The following is a 19,147-nucleotide window of genomic DNA, read 5'->3' on the forward strand; positions in this document are numbered from 1 at the left end:
AGCTGCTGTTGTGCCTTCTTTGTACATGTGGCAAATTGTTGGGCCCAGGATAGATCCTCAGTTATTGAAATTGCTTACTCTTTCCACTTCTGATCCCTCCTGAGGAATGGTGTGTTCCCTCATTTTGCCCTTTCTGAAGTCTACCATGGCCCCACGTGTGCCAGCTCTGAGAGGTTGTATTGGATTGTGGAGTCCAACTGTTTACCTGAATGAGAAGGCACAGAATTATCATTAGCCTGGCCTTTCAATGCCACTGAGCCTTCTGTTCCCCTTTCCTCCAAATGTGTACAAAGTCTATGGAGAAATCATGTGCAAAAGACCACTTCCTTACAGTGCATTCCACAGCCTGCTAAATATGAGTACATATTTCTCCTACTGTTGTAAATCTTTCCACCTTAAATTCTTCTTGGCCTTTCAGCCAGGTATAGGTATCGATTTTAACCAATGTTTCAATGACAAACTCTGCCATCTTCATCAGGGATGATGCCTGGGCATGTCTAGTCCGGTGGTATTTATACCCCCATCGTCCATCCCTCCTGATTGCTTAGTCCTCAACCAATCAATTTCCTCTGTCCCACCTTGTTTATAATGGAATTCCTGTTCTTACTTGGAGCGAGACCTTCTTTGTTAAAACTTTTATTTTCTAGTTTTACTTCAATGGCTCTCTTCCCCAGGCGGCCCCAAAAGCCATTTGTGTGGAGCACCGTGTATTGGTCAGGTGGAAACGCGCTTCAAAGAGCATGGGGGTGTATCCTTTTGGGTTACCCAGAGAAATCAGTGGTAGCAGAACACTGCATTCGCAATGGTCACCGGATTGACTTTGGCACAAGATTACTGTGCCAAGCTAATGGCTTCTGGGACCACCTGGTGAAGGAAGCCATTGAAATAAAGCTAGAGGAAAAGAATTTTAACAAAGATGATGGTTTTGCTCGAAGTAAAAATGGAATTTGATTGTAAACAAGGTGGGAGGACTAATCAATCAGGAGGAATGGACGACGGGTATATATACCACTGGACTAAACGTGCCCAGGTATCATCCCTGATGAAGATGGCAGAGTTTGTCATCGAAACGTCAGTTACAATCAATACCTGTACCTGGCGTGAAGCCTGGGAAGAGTTTATTCATCAGATATGCTGGGAAAATACTAGATCCTTTTCCTTTCAAACTTGTATCCATGTGCTGGGCCCTTTGATAGAGTAATCTCATCTAATATGCCCCATCCCTTCAATATTTTGAACTTTTAGAAATCAATGTGCCCCTTAACCTCTAAGAAAATTTGAAGTTAATGTGAACTTTTATGCTGTTGCAATTTCTCGCGGGGGTTCTATGCACTTTAAGATGCTGCTGCTGAAGATGAGTGAAAGGTGGTTCAGAAGGCAAGACGTATGACTAAAAGCATGACTAATAACTTTTCTGAAGTAAACTGTGGTCAAACATCACTGCAAGCGGAGGTGAAGCTGGTTCGAAGGACGAGCCGTACGGGTGAATCGCAGAGCTGAAGCGCAACGTGTTGGAAATGAGGCCACAGACGGGAGTCGGTACTGCTGTCGCTTCTGGAGTGAATGATTTGCAGAGTTGACGCAGAAGGGTTCCGATGTCCGTCCACCTAACCCGGGTGTGAGGGTCGATCGCTTCAAGCACCGAGCTGATTTGGTGAGATCGAGAGCGGTTTAGGGTGGTGTGTCGCTACGCCAGGATCTGGGTCCTAAAGCGAAGCACTACCCTGATGCTTAGACAATATAAGCACTAGCCCAGATAGACTGGAGAGCCCGGGTGTCCGGTCCGGAGATGAGGGCTAGCTTGCTTTCGTTTGCCCTCCAATGATGTTCATTCTTTCTTCTGCAGCACCGAGGTTGTGAACCCATCTGGTGGCTGTCATGTCTGTGGGTTTCGTGGCGCTTTTGCCCCGCTAATATGATGAACTGAGATCGAGGCTTGCGCCTACTCTATATGCTCCGGGGAGCGGATCCAAGGAATGAATCCAGTTCGGAATGCTGTCGTTTGCTCCTGCTGTTTGGTGTGTGCGTGCGTGTGTTTTTCCCCTCTTTCTCAGCACTCTAGTTGTGGTCTTACTTGTAAATGGATTCTTCGGGTTTCTTGCTTTGTGGCTGCCTGCGAGCAAACAAACCTCAAGGTTGTGTAATTTATACCTTCTTTGATGATAAATGTACTTTGAATCTTTGAATTTGCCCAAAACTGCATCAGTGTTTGTCCACCTCCGCTCGTTATGCGGGCAGAAATTTCGAAATCCCCTTTGTTTCTCTTCCTGGGAAGTGTTACTGATAAACATCTTATTTGCTGCCCTTGGGCCTCTGTAGTCAGTTTTAAATTGGTTCCACTTTGCTCTTCCCCTTCGTGAATGCTGGTTCACTACAGTCATTACCTTGATTTCCAGGATTTTGCTGAACTGTGCAGAAGTCTTAGGCACGTATATAGCTAAGGTACCTAAGACTTTTGCACAGTGCTGTATTTGTCAATGTGGAGCGGAGAGCGAGTTTGTAAATCTGGCAGGGCAAAGGATGTTGAATGGTGAGGGTGCTGGACTGCGGGAGGAGTGTGAGACAGGTGGCAGAGGAGGCGTGCAGGGGAGGGGGGAGGTGTGGGTGTGGATACCCAGCCCTGAGACACCAGGCAAGGTCATTTGATGCCAAGCAATCAGTTTATTGATCATAACGGAATGTCTCTCTGGTGTTTCCTGCTCCCTCCCCTCTCCCTGCCCCCTTCCCACTCTCAGTCCACACTAGACACCCATGTCAGAATCAGCTTTATCATTACTCACAAGGCACGAAATTTGATCTTTATACAGCAGAGGTACAGTGCGATACATAAAATTATTACAATACTGTGCAAAAGTCTTGGGTAGCCTAGCTATATTAGGCTGACCAAGACTTTTGATATATCTGTTGATTTTGAGCGTATTGTTTTATTTTTTGCTTATTTTGCTGCCACATCCTTATCTCCATATATCTCTGGTCTTCGGGGCTACTTCCTATGCATCCAAATCTATAATCTGTCAAGTTCAGGTTCAATTATCACTCAACCGTACATGAAAACAGTTAAATGAAACACCGTTCCTCCTGGACTAAGGTACAAAACGCTGTACCAACTGTCATACACAGCACAAGGCCCATATAAAATGGTGGCAAGCATATAGTACTTTGCACAGTTCTGTATGTTGTCTCTCAATTAAGAGAAAATCTGCAAGTGCTGGAAATCAAAGGGTCGTGCCGAAGGGTTTTGGCCCAAAACGTCGACTGTACTTTTTTTCCATAGATGCCGCCTGACTTGCTGAGTTCCTCCAGCACTTTGTGTGTGTTACTATATTATGTCTTTCTAGTTACCAAATAACACTTAATACTACTGAGCTAATACAAAGCTAAGTCCTCTATTTCCCAACCATCTTCCTGTTTTAACCAATATATGGTACTGTGCAAAAATCTTGGGCACCCTAGATATTTATATGATATGTTCTTGCTGACAACACCCAAGTGCCATCAATTTACAGAACGTGTCACTTGGGAGCTTCGGCTATATATATATATATATATCTAATGAAGTGCTTTGACTTCCTGCCTTACAATTAGTTTATAATCTACTTTACTGTAATCTAACTTGACCATGTCAACAAGCAGAATCTTGCGTGGTCACTTGCCAAATACTTTCTAAGAATCCATAGATTACACCCATTGCATTTTAGCATATTAAGCATATACATCACTACCGCAAAGACTTCTGAGCTTGGCTGAACATAGCTTTTCTTAATGAAATTGGTTTTTGTCTGCGTTTAAGATGTTAATTTTAATTAAGACTTTCTCTAAGCATTCCAAAAGGAATCCTACTGCAGTCTGTCAAAAAAGGCAGGTCTGTAATTACTCGAGTTATCTTTGTTTTGTGGCTACCTGGGGAAGACAAATCTCAGGTGTATATTGTTATACATTGATAATAAATTAACCTTTATTTCCCACGTAAAGCCATTCTGGAAGGGATAACTAGGGGGTGGGAATCTAACCTGAAATGTAGAAAATATCTTCTGAATATGTGGGTTGGAACCTTTTTGCATGCAAGAAAAGACTGTGCTTGAGCAGGGTCAGTAGTTAACTTTAAATCTAGATCACTGGCCTGCTAAGCAGAGGACTTAATGGATATTTAGCAAAAGTATTGAATTTGTCTACAGATTCTGGTTTAACACCACCGGTATATGTTGTGAAATTTGTCAGTGTTAAAGGATGGGTAAAACCATGTAGGCTTCCTCCGGGTACTCTGGTTTCCTCCCACAATCCAAAGAGGTGGGTAGGTTAGTTGGTCATTGTAAATTGTCCCGTGATTAGGCTAGGGTTAGGGTTAAATTGAGGACTGCTAGGTAGTGTGTCTCGAAAGGCCTATTCCCCACTGTATCTCAATAAATATGTTTTGATCTTCCTCAGGAAGTTACATTTGTAACTTGAGTCTAGTTTTGACGAAATGCTGAAATATGATTTTGAGAGTCTATATTTCTTGCCCACTGATTTGCTGTCAGGTTTAATATCACCGGCATATGTTGTGAAAGTTGTTTTGCAGCAGCAGTACATTGCTCTGTGTGTGTGCGCATATATAGTTCCTTTCATAAAGTTTGTAGAGTTTACAACCTTCCACAGCCTTCTCCGATCCTGTGCAGTGGCTCCTTCCGTACCAGACCGTGATTCAGCCAGTTCGAAAGCTCTCCACAGTACATCTGTAGAAATTTGCGAGTGGCTTTGGTGATATACCAAATCTCCTCAAACTCCTAATGAAGTATAGCCACTATCATGCCTTCTTTGTAAATGTATCAGTATGTTTGGTCCAGTATAGATCCTCAGATGTTGACACATAGGAACTTGAGCGTAACCACTTTCTTGTATCATTCTGTGCACATTATCAAGAATTCATTTGTTATTGAAGTATACAAGTCTGAAATTCTTCTCCAGGTAGCCATGAAACCAAGAAAGAAAAGAACTGCAGCACTGTCATCAACCCCCAAAATCAGTCTTTCCCGCACAGAAATGGAACAGCCACATCGACCCCTCAAATCCTTCCTCCAAGCACAAAAAAAAAGAGATTGGGAGGAAAAACACGGATTATAAAAGCAAACTGTAAGACTAGAAAAAAAGTGTCTATAGTCCAAGTCCACATCCAAAATGCAGAAAATCTGGGCAACACTCTTTGGGCTCAGCGGGAGACCTTTACCTTTCAGTAGCAGATCAATCACAAATCAGACCTAGAATTTCTCTCTCTCTAACTACTTGCCAGTTCCTCAAGCATTCCATATTTGTGAGCTGTCAGGAACACTTTCATTGACCTTCTACCTGATGACTGATGAAAAGTGATATGGGATTTACACCCTTCCTGTAAGGGTACCTTGTGTGAATGTGGCAACATTATGACCTGCATCCAAATGTTACATATTAAAGTTCAGCTGTTAACACAGTTCAGTTCTTCTTGGTGTTATCTATTGCTTCCCAAGTCTCTGTTACTCTTAAACCAAAATTGTTGTAATGATGGATTTCCACTTTAATAGGAGCAGGAGTGGACTGTCTGGCCCTTCAAAACTGCCCTGTCATTCTACCTGATTACTATCCCACGCCAGGCCACCTCCCCTTGGTAAAATACAGTCCTTCCAGGCCACGATGACATGCTGACCCTTAAACTTGCTCCAAGATCAATCTAATCCTTCCTACATACCATTCCTTGTGCCTATCTAAGAGTCTCTTAAATACCTCTATCATCACGCCCGATGGTGCACCCCGCACACCTACTGTTTTTTAAGACAAAACTTCTGACATCTTTTCATCTAGCACCTTGAAGCTATGCCCTCTCTGTGGGCAGGGGGGGATGGAGTCTGTCACTTATACACCTCTATCAAGTTGCCTCTGATCCTCCAAAGAGAAAAACCCGAGCTCGCCCAACCTATCCTCATAAAACAAGCTTTCTAATCCAGGTAGCATCCTGGTAAATCTCTATGAATTACCCATTGTCCTCTGTCCCAGCCTTTCCGGCATGTAATGGGTTGCGATCTATAAACCTCTGCAGAGTTCCAGAGATACGCCCTGCCCTGCCCATCACACTTTGCCCAAAGACACAGTTCACAGAGACATTACAGCTGGGTTATACTGAGTTCCACGTGGTCTGTGAACTTAGCAGCCTTGCTGGATGACAAGACTTTAGGGTTCTTGTTTTTTTTTCCTGTCATTCATTCCTTGGGGTGTTTTTTTTTCCAGCTTCATTGATGTTGTTGTGAAGAGTAAGAGTTTCAGGTTGTATATTGTATACTTTCTGTGATATTAAATGGAGCCATTGAACCATTGACTGGACTACTGACCTGGGACAGCATGTCTTCCTGTTACCTTTTCTTCCCATTTTAATGTATCTACATTAATGGGCTCACTGTGGTAAAGAGTTCCACATTTCTACCTATGTTTGGGTCAAGAAGTTCCTCCTGAAATCCCCTTTGAGCTATTAGTTCCTAGCCTATATTTATAGTTCCTTGACCTCCTTTAGTGAAAATATACACTTGGTGACCACTTAATACCTAATACAGTGGCCACTGAGTGTGTGTTTGTGGTCTTCTGTTGCCCATCCACTTCAAGGTTCGACGTGTTGTGCGTTCAGAGATGCTTTTCTGCACACCGCTGTTGTAATGTGTGGGCATTTGCTTTCCTGTCAACTTGAACCAGTCTGGTCATTCTCTTCTGACCCCTTTTTAAAAAAAAATCTCACGCCACTCTCTGTAAACTCTAGAATGGGGGTTCCCAACCTTTTTTGCCATGGACCATTACCCTTAAGCGAGGGGTCTATGGACCCTAGGTTGGGAACCCCTGTCCTAGAGACTGAAATCCTGTGTGGCACCAACGAAACAGTCCATGGTCAAAATCACTTGGATCATATTCCTGGGTTATGGATATTGCTACCATCTTGCCATTGTGAGGAGAATTACCAGGGGCATCTACTCTCAGTGGCCATTTTATTAGGTACCTCCCGTAGCCCGTCTACTTCAAGGTTCGATGTGTTGTGTGTTCAGAGATGCTCTTCTGCACACCACTGTTGTAATGCATGGTTAATTGAGGTACTGTTTTCTTCCAGTCAGCTTGAACCAGTGTGTTCATTCTTCTCTGACCTCTTTCCACTAACCACCTTACTAATGATAAAAGGTCCATGGCATAAAGGTTGGGAACCCCTGTGTGAAAGTCCCAGGAGTCTTTGAGATACTCAAACCACCCCATCTGGCACCAATAATCATTCCATAGTCAAAATCACTTGGATCACGTTTCTTCCTCATTCTGATGTTTGGTCAGAACAACACCTGAACCTCTTGACCATGTCTGCATGCTTCAGTTCATTCGAGTTGCAGCCACATGATTGGCTGATTCGATGTTTGCAGTAATGAGCAGGTGTACCTAATAAAGTGGCCGCTGAGAGCATTTTGATGTACTGGTAGTTGCTCCCAAACTGGCTGCACAGCCCAGTGCAAGAATAAGATGGGTATTCAGTTGGATGTCATGAAGCTACGTACTGACAGAAGAATCTAATCCTCAGTTAAACGGGCTAAAGTTATCCAAAGGTAATATCAGGGCACCACAGAAGCATGGCTGTTAAAGCTCGGGGTGTACCAGAGTTAGGAGTTCAATTTCCACTGCTGGCCGTGAGGAGTTTATACATCAGAATCAGGTTTATTATCACCGGCATGTGACCTGAAATTTGATAATTTGGCAGCAGCAGTTCAATGCAATACATCATCTAGCAGAGAAAAAAATAATAAATAAAACAAAAAATAGTAAATAAACAAGTAAATCAATTACGTATGTTGAATAGATTAAAAAAACACGTAAAAACAGAAATACTGTACATTTTTAAAAAAAGTGAGGCAGTGTCCAAAGATTCAATGTCCATTTAGGAATTGGATGGCAGGGAGGAAGAAGCTGTTTCTGAATCACTGAGTGTGTGCCTTCAGGCTTCTGTACCTCCGTCCGGAGGGTAACAGTAAGAAAAGGCCAAGCCCTGGGTGCTGGGGGTCCTTAATAATAGACGCTGCCTTTCTGAGACACCGCTCCCTGAAGATGTCCTGGGTACTTTGTTCACACTGTGACTGCGTGGGTTTCTACTGACTGCCCCGGTCTCCTCCACAATCCAAAGGCCTACTGGTCAGTAGGTTCATTGGTCATTATAAATTGCCCTTGGCCAGCCAGTGGCGTAATGGCATCTGCATTGGACTTTGAGGCGAATGGTCACGGGTTCAAATCCGGCTGGCTTCATGCTAGGTTGAGTGAGCCAGCAGCTCGACCTTGTGTTTTTTTTTAAAAAAAGCAGACAAAAGTGCTAAAGAAACAGCAAGTTTGCTGCCCGATGCATTGCGAGGTGCGGAGAGGGACAACAAATCGTCCTCTAATTAGGCTAGCGTTTAATAGGTTGCTGGGCGGAGCGGATCATGCTGGAAGGGCCTGTTCTGGGCTGAATCTCAAAATAAATAAGGTTTACGGTGTCTGCTATGGACCTGGTGGATATATAGTACAGCTGCAGAGAGCGCTGATTTGCTGTTTCTTCCGTGTGGAAGAGCAACGGTTCCTCTTGGGTGGTACAGTTTTGAAGGATAGCAGTTGAACTTCCGTGTCTGAAGTAAAATATCCCTTGGTCACCATTGCCGAGGAAGCAACTGCATCCCTCCTTGCTCTGCTGCTTGTGGAACTTCTGTGGTTTGTGTTGTTATTTCCTACAAAGCCACAGTGATTAGGTTTCTAAGTAGCTCAGTGAGTCTGGTATGCCTTGAGACTCCCTGAGAGTCAGATGGTTTTATAGAAATGCACATGTTTTGTATCCCTTGTGGTCTTGTACATTTAATTGCCATCTTTAAACAAAATACAGAATTTTAAATTTGGACAGGAAAACCACTTATTTGAATAAAGTTGGTAATTTAAAGTGAGACAGTCAGCAGAATTTCTCCTTCCGGTTTAAAAAAAAATATTCCCATCCACTCCCCTTTTCTTCTCTTCCCTACTCTGGCCTCTTCTCACCTACCTATCACCTCCCCCTGGCTCTCTTTCTCCTCCCCCCCCCCCCTTCTCCCATGGTCTACTTTCTCCTATCAGCTTCCTTCGTCTTCCCTACCCACTTGACTTCACCTTTCACTAGTTATCATCCTCCCCTCTCCCCCACCTTTCTATTCTGGTGTCTTCCCCTCTTCCTGTCCTGTCCTGAAGAAGTGTCTCGGTCCAAAAAGTTCACTGTTTATGCATTTCCTTAGCTGCTGCCTGACCTGCGCAGTTCTTCCAGAATTTTGTGTGTGTGTTAGTTGATCAGGATTTCAAAAAAAAATCTGTCACTGGGTTAGGACATCAGTCTACCAGGTACAAAAGACTTGTACTGAAGGTTAAAGTTGGTGTGTTGTCCTTTGAGCTGGCAGTTCCATCCTTAACTTGATGAGGCAGCCTGCCCTTTGCTAAGTGTTTGCTCTCTGTCCCATACAGAAGCTTTTGAATTAAACCTTTGAGTACACCTGTAAGTTTTTAACTCTTCACACACAAAATGCTGGAGGAACTCAGCAGGTCAGGCAGCATCTATGGAAATGAACAACAGTTGACGTTTCGGTCTGAGACCATTCTTCAGGAGTGGAGTCCAGAACCTGCCTCGGTCTTCAGTTCAGTCCTGAAGAAGGGTTTATTTTCTGTGGATGCTGAGCTCCTCCAGCATTTTGTGTGTTGCTTTGGATTTCTGGCATCTGCAGACTATCTTGTGCTTGGTTTTGAAGCTCGTGATGTATATGGTAGAGCACCCTGTTTGTATGTAGGTTTGGGCTTTGATTTGTTAAAGCGTCCTCTGAAATGGGCAATATACCACTGACTTGGTTTAGCTGAACCTAATGTCACGACACTGCCAACTGACCTGCTGCTGTTCCTCTCCACACCTCGTGGCGCGTCGGGCGGCAGCCTTGCTATTTTGTCTGTTTCTTAAGGCCGAGCTGCTAACTCGACGCTCAACCCAGCACGGACGGAAAGCGTGCAAGGAGCTGGCGGGATTCGAACCCGGGACCATTTGCCTTGAAATCCGGTGCTGATGCCACTACACCACCGGCCTACGTTGTGGTTGAAATGCAATCTGAAACGGGTGTGTGAAAGCTCGCTTGCAGAGAGAATACCACATTGAAACACATTTGGCCCCTCTGCAAGATGGTGTTTGTGCTCTGGGTTGGACTCTTCCCAACCAAACCTCATCCAACGCTGCTTCCAACCTTTGATTTTTTTAAAAGGAAACAAGGGTCATGGTTCTCCTCCGAAATGTCCCACTTGAAGGGAGACACCATAGGGGTTTACAGAAGTTTAGAGATTACATGTTGTCACTGTCAAATTTGACTGAATTGAAATGATAGGAATGAGTTCTGTTATGATAGGCTGTGCACAGCACCATATATCATCTGATACGAGATAACCATTGCTTCCCCATTTAGTACCTCTAAAATTAGAATATTTAAAATGGCTTTAACTTATCACAGCAGTGCTTATGTATTGATCTCTCCGCTACTTCAGCCCAGTTAGATCTCTCCTTATCCCCTGTAATTGGTATTCTGGTCAAAATGCCATGTTTCTTAATCTTCATTTGTCTGCTTTTTGGCCACTCCCTTGAGGTTAGTGTGTCAACCTGATGCAGACTATTAGATTTATTGTTAAGAACTTTGTCAGAACTGTCCGTGTTAGGTTTTGAAGCCCCTCTCTGAGATGTTAACACAATTTTAGTGATTCAGAGGTTTATTATTCAAAGGATGTATGCAGTACACAACTCTGAGATTCTTCGGCCAGCCACGGGAAAAGGAAGAAATGGGAGTCGGGTCAGAGAGGAACAGCAGACCACTGCCTCCCGACCCACCCTGGCGTAAAAAGGAATGACAACATGATCGTCAACCCCCCCCCCCCCCCCAACTGCATGAAGTGCAGCTAGAACTTTGGACCCCAAATCCCCCTCTCCCGCCCCCAACAAAAAATTATTAATGCAGGTTGTGAACTAATGGATCAAGCACTGAACCCAATATCTTCAGCTAACCTTGCAACCCTAGTATTTTCCCCTCTAATACATTTAAACTTGCATATCACTAACATCTAAATTTGAAGGCATTCTTATTAAGCATGTTAACTGAATGTCATGCCGGTAAATTAAGACCATGCTCCCTTGCAAAGGCAATAACCTTAATGGTGTCCAGATCATTAGGATTCCTCCTGTCACTCATTCTTCGACATATCAAAGCCAAGGTGCCAGAGAGCCTTTGGAGTTATTTTCTATATCTCAAGTTTCTCTTGTCTCAAGCGTTTGTTCCTCCTCTTGTCATGATTTGGTGAAGTCTCGGCCCGAAACGCCACTATTCATTTCCATAGATGCTGCCTGACCTGCTGAGTTCCTGCAGCGTTTTGTGTGTGTTCGTATTCTCTAATTTATTATGCCTTTCTTAAACAGCAGGATGTGAACCATTTAAAGCATTGATTTTGGAATTGAATGTTAGGGATCTTCTAATTTTCTAGTATAATTAACTGCTTCTATTAAAATCTTAGCATCTGATCCAAAGTATTTATCAATCTTAAGCACCATATTTTGAAACTTTTGTGAAGTCTGTGTCACTAATTTAGTTCTAGTTTTAAGGATGTTCTGTCTGAGTAATGAGGACCTTCAAACAACTTTAAAGTTCAAGGTAAATTTTATTAGTCGCCGTATACAATCTTCAGATTTATTTTCCTGTGGGCATACTCAACAAATCTAAAGAATAGTAACTATAACAGGATCAATGAAAGTTCAGCTAGATTGTAGAAGACAACAAACTGTGCCAATGGAAATATAAGTAAATAGCATTAAACCACAAGAGTGTGAGACGAGTCCTTGAAAGTGAGATCATTGGTTGTGGGAACACTTCAATGACGGGGGCAAGTGAAGTTGGGTGTAGTTATCCCATTTTGTTCAAGAGCCCTATGGTTGAGGGGTAGTAACTGTTCTTGAACCTGGTGATGAGAATCCTAAGGCTCTTGTACCTTCCTAATGGTAGCATTGAGAGACGAGCGTGGCCTGGCTGGTGGAGATCCCTCATGATAGATGCTGTTTTTCTACGATAATGTATAAATGTGTACATGCTCAGTGGTGAGGAGGAGTTTACTGGGCTGAATCCACTACTTTTTGTCGGATTTTCCATTCAAGGGCCATGGTGTTTCCATACCAGGCCGCGATGCAGCCAGTCAATATACTCTCCGCTACACACCTATAGAACTTTTTGAGTTTTAGATGTCATGCTGAATCTCCACAAACTTCTAGGGAAGTGCAGGTGCTGCTGAGCTTTCTTTGTAATTCACTTGTGTGCTGGATCCAGGAGAGGTCATCTGTGAATAATGTTTTCCTATTTACTCTGCTCCTTGCCATAAACCACTTGACTCCTCTCTCTTGTATAAGTGCAAAAAATGTTGACATCCCATAACACTAATTTGTTGCTCTAATTTGTCACTTTTATTCTCCGGTCACTGAGATTCGTGCTAATTTTGCCTTTTCGTACACTGTTATAGACAAGGGAGGGCAGGCATGGTTGTTCCCTGTGGAGATCGGCTGCAGAGGTTTCCCAGCCAAATCAGCATGGCAGTTGTTGTCAGGTCTGGGCCTGGACGAAAGGAGCAAAAAACAAACAGCTCGTAGGATGAGGGAAGAGGCAAGAACGAGCTTCTTGTTGGATTTGGAGTAGGTGAGAGGAGGGGAGCTGGAAGCCAGGAGCATGCAGGCAGTGATTTGGCCACCACTGCCGGCCCACCAACTGGAGAGTGTCGTGGTGAAGGGTCGAAACACTCGGTGAAGGTTGGGAACCACCTGATGACATCTGCTCCTGGCTGAAGGCTGTGGTTACCTTATCAGGTAACTGGAGAATGCACCCAAACAGGTTTAGGTAACAAGCCTTTATTTCAAATGCCTCTTTTTCTAGCCATTTGCATGCAGGGCTCTGAAAGGTACGCCGTGTCCGACGATGACAGGAAACCTGTACGGGAGAGTTTTTAAAGTGGAAAAGCCATTTGACTGGGGCCGTTCCACTCTCTTGATCTCAGAAATTCAGAAGAAGCATCACAGACTGGGGTCTTCCTTGGTTACGGTGCTTCGTCATGGCCTTTACTGTCCATGGAGCGTGGCAGTGCCACCTTCCCGGCCGTTTGGATCTCGCGGTAGATCTCATCTGCCCATCCCGCCAGAGCTGACTTCACATGCTTGGACAGGCATGTTCCTAACTCACTGGGGTATGAGGCCTGCCGGCCGACTGCACCTGCTTTAGCCCGCCTGTCAAAGCAGTGTACTGGAGTGAGGCTACTGGTGATAAAGGTTAAGGGAATGGGGGATTCTCAAGATTCCTGTAAACAATGGATTGGGTACTGGCTATGTCTGTGACTGCAGTGTGTTTGGATAATGTCTCACAGCTGCTTTCTTTGGAGCAAGATGAGGGTTAAAGTTCGCCCAGATCCACATAAGATGTCTCTGAGCTTTAACACCTTTTGATTTTGACAAAAAGCAGTACCTGATGGAAATTAGACAGAACATTCCTTTCTTAATTAAAGCATAAATTTGACGGATGTTCTTATCTTTGTCATTAAGTTGTGGCTCCAGCAAACCAGGTACAAACACACATCAAAGTTGCTGGTGAACACAGCAGGCCAGGCAGCATCTCTAGGAAGAGGTACAGTCGACGTTTCAGGCCGAGACCCTTCGTCAGGACGGGTCCCACAGGGTCTCAGCCTGAAACATCGACTGTACCTCTTCCTAGAGATGCTGCCTGGCCTGCTGCGTTCACCAGCAACTTTGATGTGTGTTGCTTGAATTTCCAGCATCTGCAGAATTCCTCGTGTTTACGTTTTTAAAACCAGGTAGGACATTCTTTTCTTTAATTAAGGTGGCTGGAGTGTCTAACAAATTGATTGTACTTTTGTATCAATAGTCCATTGATTTGACTGGAATGGTTATCAAACTGATTGTTCTCTGTATCAATAGTCCATTGACTTGACCGGAATGGTTATCAAACTGATTGTTCTTTTGTATCGGTGGCCTTATAACTTCTGACAATTCTGACATCGGGCAGTGAACTTGTAGAACCGCTGGGGAGATGAGAAAGGGTCTCTCCCTGATGTCAGGTCCGAGTTCACTCGCCGGCTGAGCTCGAAGAAATAAGTGGGTGAAAAGATAAATAACGATCTTTTTGTGCTGTCGTTATTTGATCCAACAAAGTTACATTTACACTGGTCACATGCATACAAGCTACTGGAGCCACAAGTGAGAGCTGAGTGTCCGGTGGGGACCAGAGTTCAGTAAGCTGCCCCGGAATGGACACAAGCCCCTTCACCAGTGGTGCTACCCTTCTCTGGACACCCATGTACCCTCTGAAAGGTACAAGTAGCTTTTCTATCGCATTAAACCCAGTTAATGCCTGCAAATGATGTAATTGTCTTTTAATGGATGAAAAGTACTCTAGGCTTTTTCTGTTGGAAGCCCAAGTCTATACACTAGCCTAAATTAAGCTTTTCTTTTCAAGATTAAGCAACATATAATGCTGGAGGATCTCAGCAGGCCAGGCAGCATCCATGGGGAGGAGTACAGTTGACGCTTCGGACTGAGACCCTTCATCAAGACCTGATGAAAGGTCTTGGCCTGAAATGTCAACTGTTTACTTTTTTTTTATATAGATGCTGCCTGACCTGCTGAGTTCCTCCACCATTTTGTGTGTGTTGCTTGGATTTCCAGCATCTGCAGATTTTCTCTTGTTTGTGATTGGGCCTTCCAAAATTAGTTATTTTTATCATTTTTGAATAAATGTCAGAGTCAGGTTTAGTATCACTGGCATGTGTTGTGAAGTTTTACGGTAACAGTACATTGTAACTGCTGCTTTTTATTATCATGTACTACAATAAGTATGTATTTTAAAATTAAGTAGTGCAAAAAGAGGAGAGGGGAAATAGTGAGGCAGTGTTCATGATTTAATCTTCAAGTTACATTAGTAACTTGAGTCCTCTAGCTCTCATCCAATTCTGATGAAGATTCTCAATCATATTTCAGAATTTTATTACTTGCCCGCTGATTTGCTGTCAAGACTCGTGAATGAAAACTCAAGCTCTGAGCCGGTCTCCTTCAGAGTCAGGTTCAAGATCACCGGCGTACGCTGGGCAGCAGCCGTTCCTGAATCGTTGAGTGTGTGTCTTCAGGCTCCTGTACCTCCTTTCTGATGGTAGGAATGAGAAGAGGGCATGTCCTCGGTGATGGGGGTCCTTTGGATGTCTTCGCTCCTCGAAGATGTCCTGGATACTGCCAAGGCTGATGCCCATGATGGAACTGACTGAGTTTCCACCTTTCACGAGCTTATGAGTTGTTACTCTTACGAGCATCTTAATGCAGAATTTTGTTGGGTTGATAGAAATTAGATCAGCTGTGATTCCTTTGACTGGTAGTGAGAGACTTTATGGCTTAGTTTTGGTCTAAAATCTGTTTGGAGATTGGTGATCCATGAATGTTTGCCTGAACACAAAGCAGGTCATACCTGCTAGGCACCAAATATCCTGCACTTTTTAACAAAAAAAAGATGAAAGTCTCTTAGATGATTGAAAACCACATTCCTACAAACATTTTGGTATACTTTGAGTGTTCACTCCACTCCCAAATCTCTAGCAAATTTCTCCGGATGTACGGTGGAGAGAATTCTAACTGGCTGCATCACCATCTGTTATGAGGTGGTGGGAGGGCGGGCTACTACACAGGATCAAAATAAGCAGAAAGTTGTAAACGCGGTCAGCGCCATCGTGGGCACCAGTTTCCATAGTATCCAGGAGCAATGCCTCAAGTAGGCAGTGTCCATCACCCAGCGCATGCCGAGTTCTCATTGTTACCATCAGGGAGGAAGTTCACACACACTTAACAATTCCCCTGTGCCATCCGACTTCTGAATGGACATTGAACCCATGAATACTACCTCGTACGTTTTATTTCTATTTTTACACTACTAATTTAAGAAATTAGTAAATACTGGAAGTTTTTTTTCTCTTGTGCAGTGCTTTGTGCTGCTGTCGCAAAGGCAACAAATTTCACGACATGCCCCAGTGATATTAAACCTGGTTCTGACTTGCCTTCTGAACGGTGCTCAGAATCAAAGACGATATTCTGGCTGAGACTCGACTAAAGATTTGTGTTCCTATATTGAGGCTAGTTTTCTCTAATGCTCTTGACCTCAGTTTGTTTTAAATAATCTCCTCGTGCTTATGCATTCTGTCACATAATAAAAAGGCACCTTGCGTTCCCTAAAAGCCCTTCCAGCTTGCAATTCCAGCTCCTCACTGTTTGTGAACAAAGTCTAGCATTGCACTCATTGTTTAAACACAAACATTGTCCAGAGAACCTGGGGAGAAGCACTAACTAGGAGTGGTTAGCCAGCCTGAAATTACTGTAAATATATAGTTCAGATCAAATTAAGTTTACTTATCATTCACCTATACGTAGATACAGCTGAATGAAACAGCATTCCTATGGGGCTAAGGTGCAAAACATACACAGCACATTGAAAATAGCTGACCTCTGCCTGGATGCTGGGCCACGCTGCCCCTGATGGAACGCACCAGCTCTGATGCCTCTCCCATGCAGCTTGAGGCTCAGTCCCTACACATGCAAGATAACAAGTGTGCACAGAATGAAGATTTACATAATTAATTGATCTTTATGTACCTAGAATGTTTTAAGAAACATAGCCAATAAGTGTCAGTAAAATCCGGCAGTGTGATTGACCAGATCTGTTGAGGTAAAGTTTAGCTTTATTTGCCTCATTTACAGTGAAGCATGCTGCAGAATGTATCATTTGTGTTGAGTCAAATCAGCAAAGATTTGTAGCAGGCCAGGCAGCATCTCTAGGAAGAGGTACAGTTGACGTTTCGGGCCGAGACCCTTCTGAAGGAAGAGCTGGTAAGAGATTTGAAAGTGGGAGGGGGAGATCCGAAATGATAGGAGAAGACAGGAGGGGGAGGGATGGAGCTAAGAGCTGGACAGGTGATTGGCAAAAGGGATATGAGGGGATCATGGGACAGGAGGCCCAGAGAGAAAGAAAAGGGGGAGAGGGGGGAACCCAGAGGATGGGCAAGGGGTATAGTCAGAGGGAGAAAAAGGAGAAAGAGAGAAATAATGTGTGTATAAAAATAAATAACAGATGGGGTACGAGGGGAAGGTGGGACATTAGGGGAAGTTAGAGAAGTCAGTGTTTATGCCATCAGACTGGAGGCTACCCAGACGGAATATAAGGTGTTGTTTCTCCAACCTGAGTGTGTCTTCATCTTTACAGTAAAGGAGGCCATGAATAGACATATCAGAATGGGACGTACTGTAAAGATGAAGCCACTCTCAGGTTGGAGGAACAACACCTTATATTCCGTCTGGGTAGCCTCCAACCTGATGGCTTCTCAAACTTCCGCTAATGCTCCACCTTCTCCTCGTACCCCATCCATTATTTATTTATATACACACATTCTTTTTCTCTCTCTCCTTTTTCTCCCTCTGTCCCTCTGACTATACCCCTTGCCCACCCTCCTGGCTCCCCCCCCCCTCTCCCTGGACCTCCTATCCCATGATCCTCTCATATCCCTTTTGCCAATCACCTGTCCGGCTCTTGGCTCCATCCCTCCCCCTCCTGTTTTCTCCTATCATTTTGGATCTCTCCCTCCCCCTCCCGCTTTCAAATCTCTTACTAGCTCTAGCTTCAGTTAGTCCTGACGAAGGGTCTCGGCCCGAAACATCGACTGTACCTCTTCCTAGAGATGCTGCCTGGCCTGCTGCGTTCACCAGCAACTTTTACGTGTGTTGCTTGAAATTCCAGCATCCGCAGATTTCCTCGTGTTTGCGAGCAAAGATTTGTGCTGGGCAGCCAGCAAGTGTTGCCACATCTCCGGCCAATGTAGCATGCCCACAACTCACTAACCCTAACCATATGTCTTTGGGAATGTGGGAGGAAACCAGAGCACCTGGAGGAAACCCACATTGGTCACAGGGCGAGCGTACAGACTCCTGAGAGACAGCAGCATGAATTGAACCCCGATCTTGCAGATGACGCCGTAACAGCATACTGCTAACATGGGATAACTACTGGGCAGGACAAGAGATCCCTCTTGTTCGTTGAATGGGGTTTCACTAAACAATGCCTTGAGCTTTTCTGAAAAGCAGTACTGTATTGTTGAGTGGCAACGTAGCTTCTAGGAGGTGAGTCGCTCACAAACCCAAAACCTGCCCCTGGAGTGAGTGATGCCACAAAAGTAAGCTGTGTGGGTGTGTGAAATCTGGAGTGATAGAATCAGTTAGCCTAGGTACCCACAAATGGTTTTAAGTTTGAGTCAGAGTAACTATGGTGATAGGCCCTAACGTGCACCTTCACTCTGCCCGGTAAGTGAATGAGGTCTGAACAGAATGGAATTGCATGTAAACATGATCGTGACTAATAATTTTGGCAGTGGTGACTGGTTTATTTATAGCCGCATAACTACTCCCTACAGCTCGTAAATCTTTTTATAGTTAAACCGTAAAGTATCGTGACTTCACGGGCAATGGGTGAGTTGTAAGTTGTAACACAGGTACGTGCGTTTAGGGCAGAGATGAAGGTCCTCTATCTGCAGTTGTGTTCAGGAGCTTTCGTCTCAGTTTTCACTGTCAGTCTTGCAAGTCCCGGGTGGGGAGACAGGAATACTGTCACACTCAGATGATTAAAAAGTGATTGTCAGTGCTCGTTTTATTGATTTATTGAACTAGTGATGATTTAGCCCTTTGAGCCGCGCTGCCCAGCGATTTTCCCCTGATTTAATCCTAGCCTAATCATGGGACAATTTACAATGACAATTAACCTGTAATCTCTGGACTGTGGCGGGGGTGGGGGTGGGAACCAAAGAATCCGGAAGAAACCCACGCAGTCCCGGGGAGAACAGGCAGCGGCGGGTCACTGGTATTGTAAAGCGTTGTGCAGGCCACTGTGCTACCGTGCCACCCACGGTTAGTGGCTGCCATGTATTTGATTCTGTTCTGATTATGAAACTCAGTGTGTACAGTACTTACTGCACTTACACTACCGGCATTTAGGGCAGCAACGAACGTTCCCCACCTCTGTCTGTCCTTGGCCATCCAGATGTAGAA

General features: G+C 44.3%; 1 protein-coding gene across 3 annotated transcripts in view; it reads left to right on the plus strand.

The window, feature by feature from the left end:
* The window catches only part of LOC140203813 (RAC-beta serine/threonine-protein kinase), a 155,920-nt gene that overhangs the window by 31,838 nt on the left and 104,935 nt on the right, over nt 1-19,147 (plus strand). The window contains exon 2 of one of the 3 annotated variants that reach the window (XM_072269901.1): nt 15,056-15,224. The exons of the other annotated variants lie outside the window; for them this stretch is intronic. The gene's annotated coding sequence lies outside the window, so the exon portion shown is untranslated. The remainder of the gene's footprint in view (nt 1-15,055; nt 15,225-19,147) is intronic. 3 annotated transcript variants of the gene reach the window in all.

This window comes from Mobula birostris, chromosome 10 (genome assembly GCF_030028105.1).
Source record: "Mobula birostris isolate sMobBir1 chromosome 10, sMobBir1.hap1, whole genome shotgun sequence".
NCBI lineage: Eukaryota > Metazoa > Chordata > Chondrichthyes > Myliobatiformes > Myliobatidae > Mobula > Mobula birostris.